Raw genomic sequence first — 17,474 nt, 5'->3', positions numbered from 1 at the left:
TCTGAGGATGCATGATGAGCTATTGGGTGTGCTCAACATCTATGCGCCCAATCATGCTAGTGCCAGAGCAGAGTTCTGGACTCAGGTTACAGATGCATTGCCAGAGGCCGCACATTGGTGTGTTGGGGGAGACTTCAACATGCTTGAGGACCCGGCAGATAGGGTGGGAGGCAGTCATGTTACAGTGCACGGCACGGAGCTTGCAGCTTGGGACCGGTTTTGCATGTCACTGAGGATCACTGATGCATGGCAGCATGGGGCTTTCTCCCGGTCTCAGGACAGTCTTAGTTTCTCTCGGTCGGATCGCCGGCAGGGAGGGACTAATCTATCACGGATTGATCGCTTTTATGTGGGCGACTGGTTAGGGGAGCGAGGGGGCTCCGTCGGCATTCTCGCTGGCACCTCATTTTCAGATCATGCGCCAGTTATATTGGCATTGGAGGAGGGGACCCGGGAGCCCAGCTTGCAGTTGAGGATCCCAGAGAGGGTACTTACAGATCCCAGTCTCGCTGAGGATATTGAGAGGATCTGGCATGATAGTCAGTGCTCTGACCAGGATGCAGCGGGCCAGTGTGCCCAGGGACTCATTGATCTTAGCTCTTTTCTACACGCTGCAGCTTTGACACGACTGGGAGAGATTCGCGAGCGGGAGCAACGGCTGAGACGCAGCCTTGCTTCGCTACAGCGCCTTCAGGAGCAGCAGCCTGCATGTGAGTGGGTGGCGTCCCAGCTGAGCCAGGCACGCCAGGAGGTTAGAGAGGTAGAGGAGCAGAGACATGAGTTTTACTATCGTCGTCAGGCCTCTCAGTGGACGCAGCTTGGTGATAGAGTGACTGGAGAGTTTTTTGAGATCACTGGACCCCGTCATGCGCGAGCAGGAGTCCGCCAGCTTGGTAGACCGGATGGATCGGTAGCTACTGAGCTCAGGGAGATCAGAGCCATTGCTACTGCATTTTATAGTGACCTGCTTTCAGCGGAGCCAGCCACTGAGGATCGAGATGTTTGCAGACAGACTGTGTGGGCCCATGTGCAGAGGAGGGTCACAGACCATATGCGTACAGTTCTAGGTGCGCCTCTGTCAGAGATTGAGCTTGCCGAGGCCTTGAGGGTCCTGCCGCGACATAGTTGCCCAGGGGAGGACGGACTGACGCCGGCCTTTTTTATGCGCTATTGGGACCTTTTGGGGCCAGGCCTCCGCAGGGGCTTTCAGCATGTTTTGGACACTGGGGTGATGCCGCAGAGCTTTTCAGAGGGCTTGATCTATCTTATCCCCAAGGGGGAGGGAGTATCAGATGACATTCGGCATTGGAGGCCTATTACGATCCTCAATACTGTCTACAAGGTCTTGGCAAAGGCCTTGAGTTTGAGGATCTAGCCCTTCCTGGGGGAGTTGATTCATGCTACTCAGACAGGATTTGTCAAGGAGCGCAGTATCCTTGACAACATCTTTACTTTCTGGGAGGCGACTGCCCGAGCTAGATTTCTTGGCGAGGACTTGGTCGTGATGCTTCTCGATTTTGAGAAGGCATACGATAGAGTTGATTAGAGGGCACTATGCTTCGCCTGGGCTTTGAGCCAGGATGGATCAGAGGGGTGGCAGCTCTGTATTCCACAGCTCGCAGCCAGGTGCTGATTGCAGGAGGACGGGGGCCGAGTTTTGAGCTGACTAGATCAGTCCGTCAGGGGTGTCCTCTCGCCCCTTTCCTTTTTCTCTTCTTTGCGGAGGCTATGAGTATGTATTTGACGGCAGAAGAGGTTGGTTTGAGAGGACTGCAGCTCCCAGTCCGGGGGGAGGACCTGCTTGATGCTCAGTTTGCAGACGACACGGGCTTATTTTTGCATGGCCATGAGGCCAATCTTATTCGGGCTGAGCAGTCACTCCAGGTTTTTAGTGCAGCTTCGGGAGCACTGATCAATTGGCGCAAGACAGTGGCCTTTTGGATCAGTAGTGCTCCCACTCCGGCATGGAGCCCGGACCCCGGTTTTAGATGGATTCCTCCAGGCACAGCAGTGCGGTATTTGGGATGCCAGATTGGCCTTGATTTGTCACCTGAGCAGCAGATTGCCCCGCTTCTTCTGAGCATTCGGAAGAAGCTATTGTATTGGAGTACAGCTCGACTATCCTTGGCTGGGAGGGTGGTGGTGGCAAATCAGGTGCTATTAGCGACCATGTGGTACATTACGTCTTGCTGGATTTTCTCGAGCTCTTGCATCAGCCAGGTACAGAGGCTGATCAGGAACTTTCTGTGGTCCGGGAGGGACGGTCAGCCAGCTCGGGCAAAGGTTGCATGGGCAGTTATTACACTTCCGCTGGCTCAAGGCGGTTTGGGCATTATAGATCCAGTCGATCAGAGTAGAGCCTTATTGGGGAAGCTTATTAATCGGGGGTTGCTTCCAGGCGCTGAGCCTTGGAAAGAGCTCCTCTTGCAGCGACTACAGGCTCGGGCGCCCCCAGCAGGGGGTACTTGGGCACCAGAGATTCGCTGGATCTTCATAGAGATGAGGAGGACAGGCCTCAGTAGAGGATGGGAGGACAGATTTGCTTTGAGCATCCTGAGAGCTTGGGAGCTGCTGAGACCGGGGCTCTCTCAGCGGCCTCCTTGTGTTGAGGAGCGGGCCAGACAGCCGCTCATCTGGAGCCCAGCGGTTCGCACGGAGCAGGGTCATATGCTGGGTTCTCGGCCTCGTCTAGCCTGGGGACCTTTAGCGGCAGGCCCAGCTCGTAGTTTTGGAGACTGGCAGGCTTTCTGCAGTCTACCAGAGGAGATCCAGGTGGAGAGGCTGAGTCACTTCAGAGGGGGGTTGATTATGAGGGATGATATATAGGAGGCACTCACAGAGGAGTGGTTCACGCCTCTCGAGCCAGTGGCCCCATGGTGGATGGGAGCCTTTACACAGTTGGAGATCCTGATTGCTGTCAGAGCTAGCACTGAGGATGGCAGATGCCTCTACTATGAGATTCAGGATGAGGGCAGACTCCAGAGAGTGGAGGTGGAGTCGCCTTTGGTTGCAGAGTGCACCTTTCAGAGGATTCGGGTAGTGGCCGCCGCTTCTCGGAAGTGGCATATTGACCCCGACCCTGCTGATGTGCTCCCGGATTGGCGCATATGGGCATATGCAGCGCGCCCCTTGGCCCGGCTACAGTGGGACCCCGGGGAGTACGAGTGGCATGATCCTTATGCATCCCTTGAGGCCACAGAGATCACCTTTTTCCAGTATACTGTTCGGCTGGGGCGGCATATTTTGACGGCGAGGAGGACGGTTTCTCCAGCGGCAGCGGGGCATTGGCGACTACAGGGACTCTCACAGGAGTTCCTTGAGGATTTCTGGGCTCGGCTCTGGGCTAGTCGGCAGGCCCGCAGGATCTCGGCTTTTCAGTGGCTGGTCGCCCACAGGGGCTCAGCAGTTGGCACTTGGCTTGTTTACAGCGGTCTTCCGGCGGCCTGCGTCCGATGCGGCCACCCTATGGAGACACAGAGACATTGCCTTTGGGACTGCCCTCAGGCACAGCAGATCTGGCTGCGGATGCTGCGTATTCTGGCCCCCCTCTCTCCAGAGGGTATGTTTACGTGGGGTGCCGCTGCTTGGTCGACTTCGTCAGGGCCTGCTATGGGCTATGAGATGGAGCAGGGCAGTCAGGCCATCAGATTTATTAGGGGCCAGCCTCGCCTGGTTCCGGCACCGGATTTCTCGTCCACCAGCTGGACACAGGAGAGGGATTTACGATGGGAGCTCCTCAGCAGCCTCACCATCTGGTTCACCTGGAGGGCCCGGTGCTTTACGGCCTTTGAGGGGAGATTGGAGCCACGAGCAGAGACTGTACGGGGGATTTGGCAGGAGTTGATCCACACCCTGCGAGGACAGTACGACCGCAACCTGGATGAGGCGATCTTACGGCACCAGGCCTTTCACACCACTTGGCGCTGTGGCCCTTTCTACACCTTACACACGGGATCCCCCCGCTGGCACTACAGGCCACCTGTTTGGCTTTTCCCCCCCCCTATTGTATGATTTAGCCGCTCAGTTCTTTGTACTGATGCTTGTATTTTGCAGCACCTAGGGAGAGTCTCCCGGGCTGCCATGATGTATTCGCTGCTCTATCTCTCTTAGGAGCAGGAGAGATCTTTTGTAGCCCTACGGGCGTTTTTATATAACTAATGAAAGGATCTTTTCTCGGAAAAAAAAAAAAAGTGGGAAAGTATTTCCATGGATTTTATTACCCGATTGCCGAGAACATGTCAAGGCCACGATTCTATTTGGGTTGTGGTAGACCGCTTGACAAAGATGGCTAGATTTTTATCTACACGCAAGACTGTTACAGCTATGCAATTAGCACGGCAGTTTATCGAGCAATTGTTTAGACTATACGGCTTAACGCAGGACATAGTCAGTGATAGAGACTCTAAGTTACAAGTGACTTTCGGAGGCTTGTTTTTAAGAGGTTGGAAACAACTTTGAATCTGAGTTCTTGAGATCATCCTTAATCTGATGGCCAAAGTGAAAGGGTGAATCAGACTTTGGAGGACATGCTTCATGCATATGTCTCCAAAAGATAGGGTTGTGTCAAAATATGCAGCGGAGATGATGACCAAATGTGGGAACACGAGCAAACGCAGTGCAGAAAAACAGTATAAGAGAGGGAGACAGATAGAGGTGTGTAACTCTGCTCTATATTCACAAAGAAGATCCCGAATATGATACACGAATGGCAAGGGGCTGTGGGGCCATTTTATATGGCCCCCAAGTGGTAGTCGGCCTGCTCCAAAGGCAGCCGACAGGCACAAAACTCCACGACCTGCCACATAGACCAGTCGGCCAGAACTGTCCACTGTCGGCCAGCACCAGAAAGGTGTCCACACACAGTCGGGTACAGTCGGCCAGGATATATGTGCCTGCTAGCTCAGGATTGCCCTCCCAAGCCATAGATAAATGGGAAAAATGGGGGAAAAATACGCGGAGTGAGGAAAAATGATAAAACACCTACAAAGGGCAGGCACAGCCACAACAGAGGCCGTGATGTCTGGTAAAGACAGGAGATGACTTCTAACACCCCCTCTCAGCTCCTGGCTGTGAAACCAACCACAAGGAGCTGGGGTGCCGCCTGAGCAAATCCTGAGATAGCGACTTCGTGAAGAGGTCCACCGTACTGTCCTCCGTCGAACAGAAGTCACTTCAGGGCCCTCCTATATAATAGGGGCATGGGGCACTCTCAAGGGATGTTCTCTTATGTAGAGCATTGACTCTAGCAAGATGTCATCAGCAACGAACTGTTCACGAACAAAGTGCCTCTGGATGACCGTGGGTTCCTCCAGTGGAAGCCCAATCCTGCCATGCAACCTCTGCAACCTTACCACCTCACAAGCAACCCGGTACTCTGCCTCTGCAACCTTACCACCTCACAAGCAGCATCACAAGCAGCCCGGTACTCTGCCTCTGTTGACGAGAAGGCAAAATATGATTGTCTCTTACTACTTCGTAAAACTGCTCTTGGGCCTGAAGTAGATCTCCTCGTGTCCGGATCTCCTCCCCAAACTGAGTCACTCCAATTGTGGAGTCGGACTCCATCAATCAATCCCTCTCCTGTGTAAAAGAGTCCATGATCCTTCGCATGCTGCAAAAACCACAAGATACGTAATCTTGCTGTCACCAGCCTGGACATTTCCTAGTCTGAAAGGGGTCTGGTGGACTCCAGGATGTTTAAATATTTGGAAAGTACAAGCTTTGGGAATGGGGGATTATCCTAGAATACAAAGGACCACACTCCTAAAATTTAGGAGAGTTGCTATTTTTGGCCCGACTCCGATGGAAATTCTGTTCGCGTCATTACATTTGGAATTGAGCAGATACCAAGAGTTGGCAAAGTGCCTATGACAGAATGTCTACCAGTTGGGATATTTTTAGAGGTAAAGATTATGGAAGGACCCATCTCTTAGATTGGGACATGTGGCAAGAAAGTGGACCAGAGTGAGACAAGTGGCCTGACACTTGTTAGAAAAAGGAATCAAAGTGAGACAAGTGGCCTCACACTTGTCACTTCAGCTATTGTGTGGCTCTCCACTTGTCATCGTAACCTTCTCTTGCCATTTTAGCTCATGGGAGGCTCAAATCTATAAATTGGAGCCCTCTCTCTTCATTAATAGAGGCTCTCTTGCTGCACACTAGCCTCTACCACCGTTACAGGCTGCCCTAATGATGGCTACTCTCTTTCTGTCTCACTTGAAGGCTGCCCATGAAGAATACCGGCTGTTGGGGACTGTTTTGGAGGGTTCCATCGCGGAGAAATACTGAAGCTTCTGTACTTGCTGTACCACCCATTGTACCGGCTGTACCAGCTTCTGTACTTGATGTACTAGCCACCGTACCACTTGTACCAGTCACTGTATTTGTTGTACCAACCAATGTACCGGCTGTACCAGCCATTGTACCTGTTGTACCGGCTGAATGGAGAGTTGTACTTGCTGTACCCTTTCTATTGCATGAAGACCCGTGGTTTTTGGGGAAGAATCAGTACCCACATGGAGGTATATGGATTATAAGTTGGCTCGGCATTTCTATAGCCTATGTTCCGGCTTGGTTGCCTCGTGTTGGGCTGTGTTATGGCATTTGTATATGGATAATCCGACATCTCCCGTGGGGAGAGTAAGGCCCTCAAAGCTTGTACAGGATATTATTCTCCTTGGGTAATAAAATACTCCAAGGGGGGGGGGTCGGCCCATTCCGGCCTCTATGCAGTGTCACACGTGCAAGCTCCATTTTCAGCATTTGTGGATGTTTTGTCCAGCTTTATGTTTTATGCAAAGTGATGATGGATATGTGTTAAGGCTGTGGCCATGTTTAAATGTTTTCATATGCATTGATGGTATCAACAAGTGTGTCAAAGGCCCTAGTCCCCCGGGCACTCACCGCCGCGAGTTTCACCTGCCTCCCAAAGAGTCATCTGCAACCATGAGCTCAACTGCCTCATCAGGAAGCTCCCGTCCAATCTGGTGTCCATCAACCAAATCAATGAACCATTCTGCTTCCGAGTCAAAGAGGCATCACACTGCTCACAAGGATCAACATCGGTTACGGTGCAAAGCCAAGTCCTGGAAACCTGCTGAAGACCACGCAAGGCCTTCTGAAACCTGTCAACCACCCCCTCTGAATCCGGAACCACAAAGCCTGGAGAATCCACCTCCTTCTGCAAGTAATCAACTGCCACTTGCCTGGCTTTCCGAGAGGTCCCCGTGGAAAGAACATCCTCATCTACTTGAATTTCTTTGTCCCGAATACTACGAGACATCAGAGCATACGCCACCTGTAAAGTTTTCTTTGACTGACTAACACAAGAACCACCAACATCAGTACTGGAAAGTTCCTGCCAACTGCTGCCATCAACTGGCAAGCTATCCTCCTTCTGGTCCCGGAAAGCGTGCACTTGCAGCATATCCACACTTAAGGTGGCCATTACCAGACTACCACTCATCACAAATCTGAGGACATGGGAGAGAGAGTGCTAAAAAGCTTGTAAACTCCATTCTCCACTCCGTCTTCCCAAACTATCTAGCTTGTTGCCTTGTCCCGAAGAGCAACAAAATGCTCATCAAACTCCACCTGTATGCTAGTCTTGCAAACCTGATGCACTGACAACAGATGAAAACCAAGTGACGGAACATACAACACCTGGGAGGAATGACTCTCCCCTCTGCCATCAAGAACTATCTCCATCCTGCCCTACCTGTGAACTGGGATAGTGGATGTATCGCCAGTAAGAATGTGACCAGAATACCTGCAGAGCATAGTCACAGGGGACGGAGGGGACGGCTGCATGGAACGCGGGGATGGCGAATCGGGACGGAACAGCGACGGGGACGGACGTGGACGGATGGACGTCCCCCACACAGGGGACGGGGACGGGGACGCCGTAGGGACGGGGACAGCTCTGTGAGGGGATGGCAGAGAGCCGTTGCTGGCCGTTTTTTGCCGTTGCGGTCGCCGTTTTTGGCCGTTGCGCTTGTCGTTTTTGGCTGTTGGCTTGGCCTTGGGCCTTGGGCCTTGAGCCTTGAGCCTTTGAGGCTTGGCCCTCTCTCTCTCTCTTGCCCTTGAGGTTTTCCTCTCTCTCTCTCTCTCTCTCTCTCTCTCTCTCTCTCTCTCTCTTGCCTATCTATATAAGAACAAGCCTCTACAAGGCTACAAGCACACACAACTCTCAAGGCTCAAGCTTTCAAGCTTCTTCTAGCTTGCCCTTCGCCCCCCCTTCGCTCTCTCTCCCGCTACCTGCCTGCGCCCCCCCCTCCCCCTTCGCTGCCTGCCCTTCGCCCCGTCGCTCTCTCTCCTGCTGCCTGCCCTTCGCCCCTTTCGCTGCCTGTCTGCCTGCGCCCCCCCCTTCGCTGCTTGCCCTTCACCCCCTTCGCTCTCTCCCGCTGCCTGCCTCCGCCTCCTCGTCCTCCCTCTTCCCACCCACCCTTCCTCAGGCCCCGAAGGCAGCAACATAACTCTCTCTCTCTGCTGAATCTCCTCTCTTTCCCTTTCCCCTACATGACTTGAAACCCCCCCCTCCCTGTTCCTGCTGTTTTGCGCTGGTGTCATGGATTAATTTTCAGTCCATTGGCTGTGGGAAGTTCTGCAAAAAGTCATGGCCAAGACCGGGTTTAAAGAGGAGCTCGTGAAGGTGGAGGACAAGCTCGACACAATTATCAAAGAAAACAAGAAGATGGTCGACTCTTCTGTTACCGCAATCATAAACCGCCTCTCCAAACTCGAGAAGGGATTTGACAAAATCCATGAGCTCGAAGAGAGATCTTCCAAGCAAGAGGCTGAGATTTCAGCCTTAAAGGAGGAACTAGTGGAGGCCAAATTGCATGCTAAAAGTCAAGTGGCTGAAATCTCAGCCCTCAAAAAGGAGTTGGAAGCCACTTCAAAAAGCAAGCTCGAGGATGGAAAATTTCAGCCTTCCTTTATTGAAGAGCTGAATACCATCAAGGAACAAATGAGGATCATTCGAGAGGAGGAGGAGCAACATAAAGAGAAGACATCTTCATGGGTGGAGGTGATCACAAAGACACAAAAGACGATGGACGAGGCGGAGAAATGGATCGAGGTCACCAAGAAAGGGAAAGGTAAAGAATCGCCACCCATCCCCACTCCCACCATCATCAACATGACCCTTGAAGAGGAGCAAAGGAAGAAGACCCGGGCCTTACATGTACGAGTGTCCGGTCTAAAAGATCGTGATGATGCGGAAGGGGAAACCAAGGAGCTCTCTCTATGATGGGCATTGAAGCCACGCACACAAAGGCCTGGAGAGTGGGAAAGAAGAGAGAAGGTAGTGGCGAATCTTCTAAGGAGAGAGCACTTATCATTCGTTTCCCCTCCATGGAAGCGAAGGACTTCTTGAAGAGATGTCCTACACTCAAGAAGATGGGAATATTTCTCGGAGATGACCTCACACTCTTGCAACTTGCCCACATGAAAGAAGTTATGCCCGAGATAAGGGCAGCCCGAGAGAAAGGGAAAGTGGCCTTCTATAGAGATGGTAGAGTGGTGATTATGGAGAGGCGCTCTTCATGACGGCGCGAGACCTATGGGACTACACTCAAAGTTGCTACTTGGAATTGTAATGGATCTCTACGCCTTGATGTAGGGGCTTTTGAGGATAGTTTCACTGGGAGGGACATCCCTTTTCTACTGTGAGACACATCAGGCTCCTGGACAGTCCATGCCACATGTTAGTGGATACCGATGGGAGACAGCTTGTAGACAGGAGACTCGTTCAGAGCATAGAGGACGGGGCTCAGGAGGAGTGGCAGTATTGCTTAGAGAGGAGCTACAGCCACTGATACATATAGTCCATAGAGATGAGCAGGCTAGGTACATGTGGGTTAGACTGAGGGCAGAGATGGGCAGATATCTCTACATTGCTATATGCTATTTTGCTCCTAGTACATCAGTGTATGCATCACCTAGCGGGTCCTTTTCTATTTTGGATGATGACATTTGGGAGTTCTCCAGGGATGGTGACATCATTCTCCTGGGGGACCTTAATGCCAGGACCGCCCATAACCAGACAGTATTTTATGATACCTCAGAGGAGATGTTGAGGGAGCTTGATGTCAGGGATATGGGCCTATCTAGACTCTCACAGGATGAGGAACATACAGTGTATGGGCGGTATTTGATAGACATGGGGACTGCACATGGATTGGCCATCCTGAATGGCCTACAGAGATTCCCGACATCGGACGGTTTCACTAGCTTTCCACATCGGCATGGTGCTAGTACAGTGGACTATGTTATGGCTCAGCCCAGTCTCATTCCCTCTTTTCAGGATTTTATGGTAGGCACCAGGCCGGTTGGAATAGTAGTGGATCATGCTATCTTGTCCTTCACTCTCACATTTCAGTTCAGCACCGCTCCATTGGGACAGGTCTCCACACACACTCGTTATACCTTTACGAGGGAGACTGACACCGTGTACACGGATGAGATATACAGACGCTTATGTGCCGAGGAGCCGAGACGGCCATTAGATGAGCTCACTCAGATATTGATAGAGACGCTTCATGCTGCAGCATCAGAGGCATATCCCCATAGTCAGCCTACACGGAGACGATCAGGGAACATGCCCCAGAACAGTTGGTATGATGAGGAGTGTAGAGAGATGAGGATCAGATTATAGAGAGAGGTCCTCATGGGTGTTACCACTCACAGAGAGTCACGGACTACCTTCCGGCACCTAGTGCGACGGAAGAAGAGGGCTTATCTTGCTCAGTTAGAGAGGAATTTATATCAGCTATTTATGAGTCAGGACTCAGGCGAGGCATGGAGACTATTCCACGAGCATTCACCATCACCAGCCATTACCTCCACAGAGATTTGGGGTGAGTATGCAGCATCCTTGTACACAGCACCAGGACAGCCGCCCCTGCCAGACCCATCGGAGCCATGCCCAGAGACATGTGCTTTCTTTACTGCTGAGATGGTAAGGAAAGCTATTGACAGGATGAGGACTGGGAGAGCATATGATCATGATGGTTTGGTAGCAGAGCACTTTATTCATGCCAGAGATATGCTTGCAGAGCTTATTGCTATGATGTTTAACCAAGCCATGTGTGAGGGTTTTCCTGAGACTTGGAATATGTCCACGATTGTGCCTATCTTCAAGCCAGGGGATCCCATGCTTCCTGGGAATTATCGTACCATCATGATTGGTCACACATTGGCTAGATTATATGCATCTATTCTTGAGCAGGAGTTGAGTAGATGGGCAGAGAGAGAGGGTATACGTGCATCAGGGCAGGCAGGGTTCAGGAGAGGTTTCTCCACTCTTGATCATATCTTGACACTCAGAGCTATTATTGAGGAGGGCAGATTATATGGCCGGATTTATTGTTTTTTTGTGGATTTCCGCAAAGCTTTTGACACAGTACCGAGAGCCAGACTGATGCGCAGACTACAGGAGATGGGAGTGCCCACAGAGCTGATTTGGGGAATCATGGCTTTATACAGGACAGGGGTAAAAAAGACCTTAGCCTAAGGGTCCAGATTTTTTGAAATTTTTGAATTAAGGTTCCTATGGGGACCAATTAGATTAATCCAAATGTAGGGAGGAGATAAATTGAAGAATAAAAGGAAATCCTCCCAAAAATTAGTAAATACTCACATAAGATGAAGAGTTGACTAAGGACAAGGTTATTAGTTAAAAAAGAAAAGATATTTAGAAGAAATGATACCTTTTTGACACCTCAGTGTGGGGGAATTCCCCTCATGAAGGAGGTGCCTATTTCACATGTGTGGTTGAGTTTTAAACTCACAAATAATGAGATATTTTTATCTCTCCTCTCTCTTGCTTCAACTAGATCCAAAAAGTAAGCTAAACTGACCTGAAAATATACAGCCGACACACGAGCTTGGTACGAAGATGGCTTTCTATAGAGATCATCTTCTCCAGCTCACGGAGGATGGGTTTGTGATTAGACCCAGCTACATGGATACTCATCTTTCTCATGGGGTACTGTGTGCTATTGGTCAGATGCGCACATCCTCACACCAGCTAGAGATTGAGACTGGCAGATTCAGAAGCTGAGGCCAGGATTTGTGAGCTATGCCAGATGGAGCCAGAGACAGAGTTACATTACATATGTCACTGTCCAGTATATTACGAGATACGAGGCCGTTTTCAGTGCCTGTTTAGAGAGGGTTTCAGACCACTTTCTAGAGTCATGAGATACCAGGATCAGAGATGCCTCGGATTATACTTGCTGGAGCTTCGTAGACATAGAGAGGGTCTCTTGAGAGGGAGGGGATCAGAGAGGGAGAGACACCTACAGAGGCAGATTACATACTTCTTTCGACCAGAGATTGAGCAGTCAGGCCAGCAGGCATTGCAGATAGCCCCAGAGTATAGCCGCACCAGAGGTACACTGATTGATCGAGCTATAGAGCTGGGGCGGTCCAAGCGCCCCAAGATGAGAGGCCCATCTCGACATCGGCGGAGACTACAACAGAGGATCAGGACCATACTAGCACGGCATGGGAGACGTCCAGTCAGAGTACTCACCATGGAGGACATTGAGGATATCCGCCATCGACCGATGAGAGACATCTTTGGATAGTGATGTGTATGCTGCTTACCTTTGTTGCTGGAGTTTTCCTCTCAGATGTTATCCATTAGGAGCTCCTAGTACCGTACTTTTCCTCATAGTTGTTTCAGTTTCAGTTAGTTGTTTAGTTGTTTTTAGCTTTTCTTACATAGACATTGTATCAGATCCACCAATTGTTGTAACCTTTTTGGTCTCATAGGTCATTTTGGCCTTCTGAAGACGTTTTCCTTAGCGACGAGTTTGTCGCCATGCAAGAGTCCCATACAAACACTGGCCAAGATTGTAGGCTACGGGCGGATGACGCCGCTTGGTGGGAGTGTGTGAAGACCACATGCTATGGTGAGGCCCATAGTCCACCTATTGAGGATTGTAGACGCTATGCAACCATGCATAGGCAAGGTCTACGAGGCCATGGATTGCATGATAGAGAAGTTGAAAGACTTCGTGCCTGACGAAGACAGATACGAGGAGATCCATGCCTTGTGTCTAGGAAGGTGGAATTCCTACTACTCTCCATTGCATGCAGCAGCTTATGTGGTGGACACAGAATTCCAAGGCAACAAGCAAGAGAGCGACCGGGAGGTGAGCGTTGGATGGAGGATCATCTTGGATCGTCTTGTGCCTAATGCATCGGTTAGGCGCAAGATCAGGGACCAGCTTTCGATGTACAGGTCATTTCATGGCTCCTATGGCTGTCATGATGCACAGATTGACCGCTCCAAATTTGGTGCTGCTCTATGGTGGGAGGACTTTGGTTCAGATGGACCGGAGCTGCAGCAGCTTGCCATCCGCATACTTAGCCAGGCCGTCAGTTCCTCTTGCTTGGAGCAACTTTGGAGTACCTACAGCCACATTGCCTCTAGGAAGAGGAACCGACTCGGGGTAGAGCGTGCCAATGACCTTGTCTTCATCAGCGCGAACTTGCGAATGATTTGCAAGAGCGTGACCAAGAAGGCAGATTCCTTCACCGAGTGGGAGATGAGTCAACAAGAAGAGCAACAAGAGGATGAGGTGCAGGAGCAGCATGCCAGTGAGGATGAGACTGAGTATGAGCTTGATGCTTCTTTGGCACAAGCTACCCATGACCATGAGGCAAGCACTTCACGTGGATGATCATTCATGGATCATGATTCATGGGCCTTACTACTTAGCTCTAGCCTCTAGTCTTCAACACTTTTTTGTCATTGACTCATTTGAGTCCGTCCATGTATTCCGCCTCCTTAAGGCTTAGCCCTGACTCCTGACTCTTGAGTCATGGCTCATTTTGTATCTACTTAATTATTAATATGACTCAAAAGCTTACCATTTTAGTGTAAATTTGTGCTCATTTTGATGTACTTCCAAAGTAGAATAAGTGTAGAGTAGAAAAATTTTAAAAAAAAAGTATTTTTTGAGTGCTTATGGCCGTCCCCCGTCCCGTCCCCGTCCCCCGTCACTGTCCCCCGTCCCTTGTGACTATGCTGCAGAGATCTTGTAAATCTGAACGGGAAGGAGTCATGTGCCTAGAAGCACCACTGTCTAGAATCCACTCCCGAGTATCCTTTGCGGAGAATCCTCCAACCTCCTCCCTGCCTGAAGAAAATGAAACATCGGTGTCCATCACCTCCAGGTGCACAAAAGCCGGAGTCTTCATGATTGCTGTGAGGAATCTTCACCCTTCTCGGTCTTTCACTTGGGATACTGCCTCCAATAGTGGCCTTTCTCGCCACAATCATTACAGGTCCTCTCTGCCTTTAATTTCTCGCGGTCAGTTTAACAGACTTCTTCTCATGAGAAGACTTCTCCGATGAAGCCTTCCCTTTGCCCATGTTACGGCCTTTCGACCGTTGGTTAGTTAAGGCCTCGGAACCTCCACCTTGAGGAGGGTTCGTTTATCCGTCCTCCTGGTCCAAGACCATGGGCACAAGCTCCTCCCACGTGATGGTGCTGAGCCTGCCACTGGTAATCAAAGACGAGTAAAATGTTGAGTACTGAGAGGGCAAGTTTGACAGCAACGTTATGGCCATGTCCTCTGACGATATCTCCTTCACAGCCTGAAAAACTTCGTGCTGAAGAGCCTGCAGCTTGTTAATATGCTCCCGCATCGTGAACGACTTTGCAGGGCTCATAACCTGCATCTGTACTTCCAAGGAAATCCTCTTCATGGGCGATACCCTGTTGTAAAGAGAGACCAAATGCTGCCATATACCTCTGGCTAGCGTCAACTTTATATGATTGATTACCTGCGGTGTGCAGTTGAGGAAGATAAACGAACGGACTCTGGCGTTGACACGATCCCGCATTTGTGCCTGTGCCTTCCGGTCCTTTCGGATCAACGGTAACTCCCCTTCCTCTACTTCCGGCTGTGGAACCCCAACAACGACGAAATCAGCGAGGTCGTAAGACCCTAGAATAGATTCCTTCATAACCTTCCATATGCCGTAGTTGTTCTCGTCCAACTGACGGTCCACCGGGAACGTGGGGAGTGTAGGGATCTTCACATGCCTCTCGGCCATCTTTAACAGATCTGCCATTGTGGGGATGTACTCTGAAAAAGGGTCGGTGGGTGGGAACAAAGAAGAACTTACACCTGCAAAATGGCTGTCCAGCATATCAGCCCGCCGTCCTCTTGCTCCTCCTCTTCCCAAACAGTCCCGTTCAGTCCACCAATCAACAACACAACAGTCCCCCTCTTGCTGACACAAATCCAAAGAACTATCAAGAGCCTATGGCTTTGATACCATGTCAGAATGCATGGAATCCACTCCCGAGTATCCGCAGCGGCGAGTCCTCCAATCTCCTCCCTGCTTGAAGAAAATGAAACATCGGTGTCCATCACGTCCAAGTGCACAAAAGCCGGAGTCTTTATGATTGCTGTTGAGGAATCTTCACCCTTCTCGGTTCTCCGCTTGGGACACTGCCTCCAATAGTGGCCTTTCTCGCCACAATCATTGTAGGTCGTCTCTGCCTTTATTTTCTCGCGGATAGCATCGGACTTCTTCTCAGAAGACTTCTCCGATGAAGCCTTTCCTTTGCCCGTGTTACGGCCTTTCGACCGTTGGCTAGTTAAGGCCTCCAAACCTCCGCCCTGAGGAGGGTTCGTGAATCGTTCCTCCTGGTCCAAGACCATGGGTACAAGCTCCTCCCACGTGATGGTGTTGAGCTTGCCACTGGTAATCAAAGACGAGTAAAATGCTGAGTACTGAGAGGGCAAGTGCGACAGCAACGTTATGGCCATGTCCTCTGACGATATCTCCTTCCCAGCCCGAAGAACTTCATGCTGAAGAGATTGCAGCTTGTTAATATGCTCCCGCATTGTCGACGACTTTGCAGTCCTCATAACCCGCATCTGTACTTCCAAGGAAATCCTCTTCATGGGCGATACCCTGTTGTAAAGAGAAGCCAAATGCTGCCATATACCTCTGGCCAACTTCATATGCTTTACATGATTGATTACCTGCGGTGTGCAGTTGAGGAAGATAAAGGAACGGAACCTGGCGTTGACACGATCCCACAACTGTGCCTGTGCCTGTGCCTTCCGGTCCTTTCAGATGGACAGTAACTCCCCTTCCTCTACTTGTGGCCGTGGAACCCCAACAACGATGAAATTAGCAAGGTCGTAAGACTCCAGAACGGATTCCATCATAACCTTCCATATGCCGTTGGGGAGTGTAAGGATCTTCACATGCCTCTCGGCCATCTCTAAGAGATCTGCCATTTCGGAGATGTACACTGAAAAAAGGTGGGTGGGTGGGAACAAAGAAGAACTTACACCTGCAAGTGGCTGTCCAGCAAATCAGCCCGCCGTCCTCGTGCTTCTCCTCTTCCCGAACAGTCCCGTTCAGTCCACCAATCAGCAACTCAACAGTCCCCCTCTTGCTCACACAAATCCCAAGGACTATCAAGAGCCTAGGGCTCTGATACCATGTCAAAATACGTAGCCGAGATGATGACCAAATCTGGGAACACGAGCAAAGGCAGTGCAGAAAAACAGCACAAGAGAGGGAGAGAGAGAGAGGCGTGTAACTCTGCTCTATATACACAAAGAAGATCCCGAATATGATACACGAATGGCAAGGGGCTCTGGGGCCATTTTATATGTCCCCCAAGTGGCAGTCGGCCTGCTCCAAAGGCAGCCGACATGCACAAAACTCCACGACCTGCCACATAGACTAGTCGGCTAGTGTGAGTTGCAAGTCTACACCGACAACCACATTGTTTTCAATACTGTATTCATATGCATTGATATGGAAATCTGGTTAGAAATACCCATGACACTATGTACTTGATTCTCCCAAAATCAATATACTTTATTAGAGGGAGGGGCCGGCCGTTCCGGCTCATCGTGCGTCTCTTGTCAATTCAGCAAATTACTTTTTGTATTGAGCATGTTGTCCATTAAATCTTGGTGTATATCTTGCCTCTCAGGCTTCTGCAAGTAAGTCCCCACGTCCAATGGCGATGCCATTAGCGCATGTATGTAACATCTTGCTTGTCTGCAAAGTCCTCAAATGATCTCTTCAATCAGCATGGGCAGCCCTCAACTCTCCTGCAACGCTTGAATAGGTTCTTCAAGATCTTCAAATGACTTTTTCCCAAGTCTTTCAAAGACTTCAATGTCTTCAAGAGGCTTCCAATGTCAACAAGCCAGGGCACTACATCGAGGAGTGTCAGAAGAGACTTGCAAAGCTGAAAGCTGATGAAGACTCTCATCTTCACACTCTCTTCAAGTACTCTCGCCAGCTCATGGCTGTACAGCAGCAAGTAGATGAAGAGGTTGCCCTAAGCAGGCCGTACAGCAAAGAGATTATATAGAGGCTATCCAAAACAGGTCGTACAGCAAGGAGGTGGTGTAGAGGCTAGTTAAAACAGGTCGCACAACAAGAGGCTGGAGTAATCACTATATGCTGTCCA

At 50.4% G+C, this 17,474-nt stretch overlaps 1 protein-coding gene across 3 annotated transcripts in view; it reads left to right on the top strand.

Moving 5' to 3' along the window:
• LOC147629096 (uncharacterized) overlaps positions 1–17,474 on the top strand; it is a 76,123-nt gene that overhangs the window by 39,512 nt on the left and 19,137 nt on the right. The gene's annotated exons all lie outside the window — the stretch shown is intronic.

This window comes from Cibotium barometz, chromosome 18 (assembly GCF_041138505.1).
Source record: "Cibotium barometz isolate CiBa-2024 chromosome 18, ASM4113850v1, whole genome shotgun sequence".
Lineage (NCBI taxonomy): Eukaryota > Viridiplantae > Streptophyta > Polypodiopsida > Cyatheales > Cibotiaceae > Cibotium > Cibotium barometz.
Note: the sequence above shows the minus strand (reverse complement) of the source record. Positions and strands in the feature narration are given on the sequence as shown.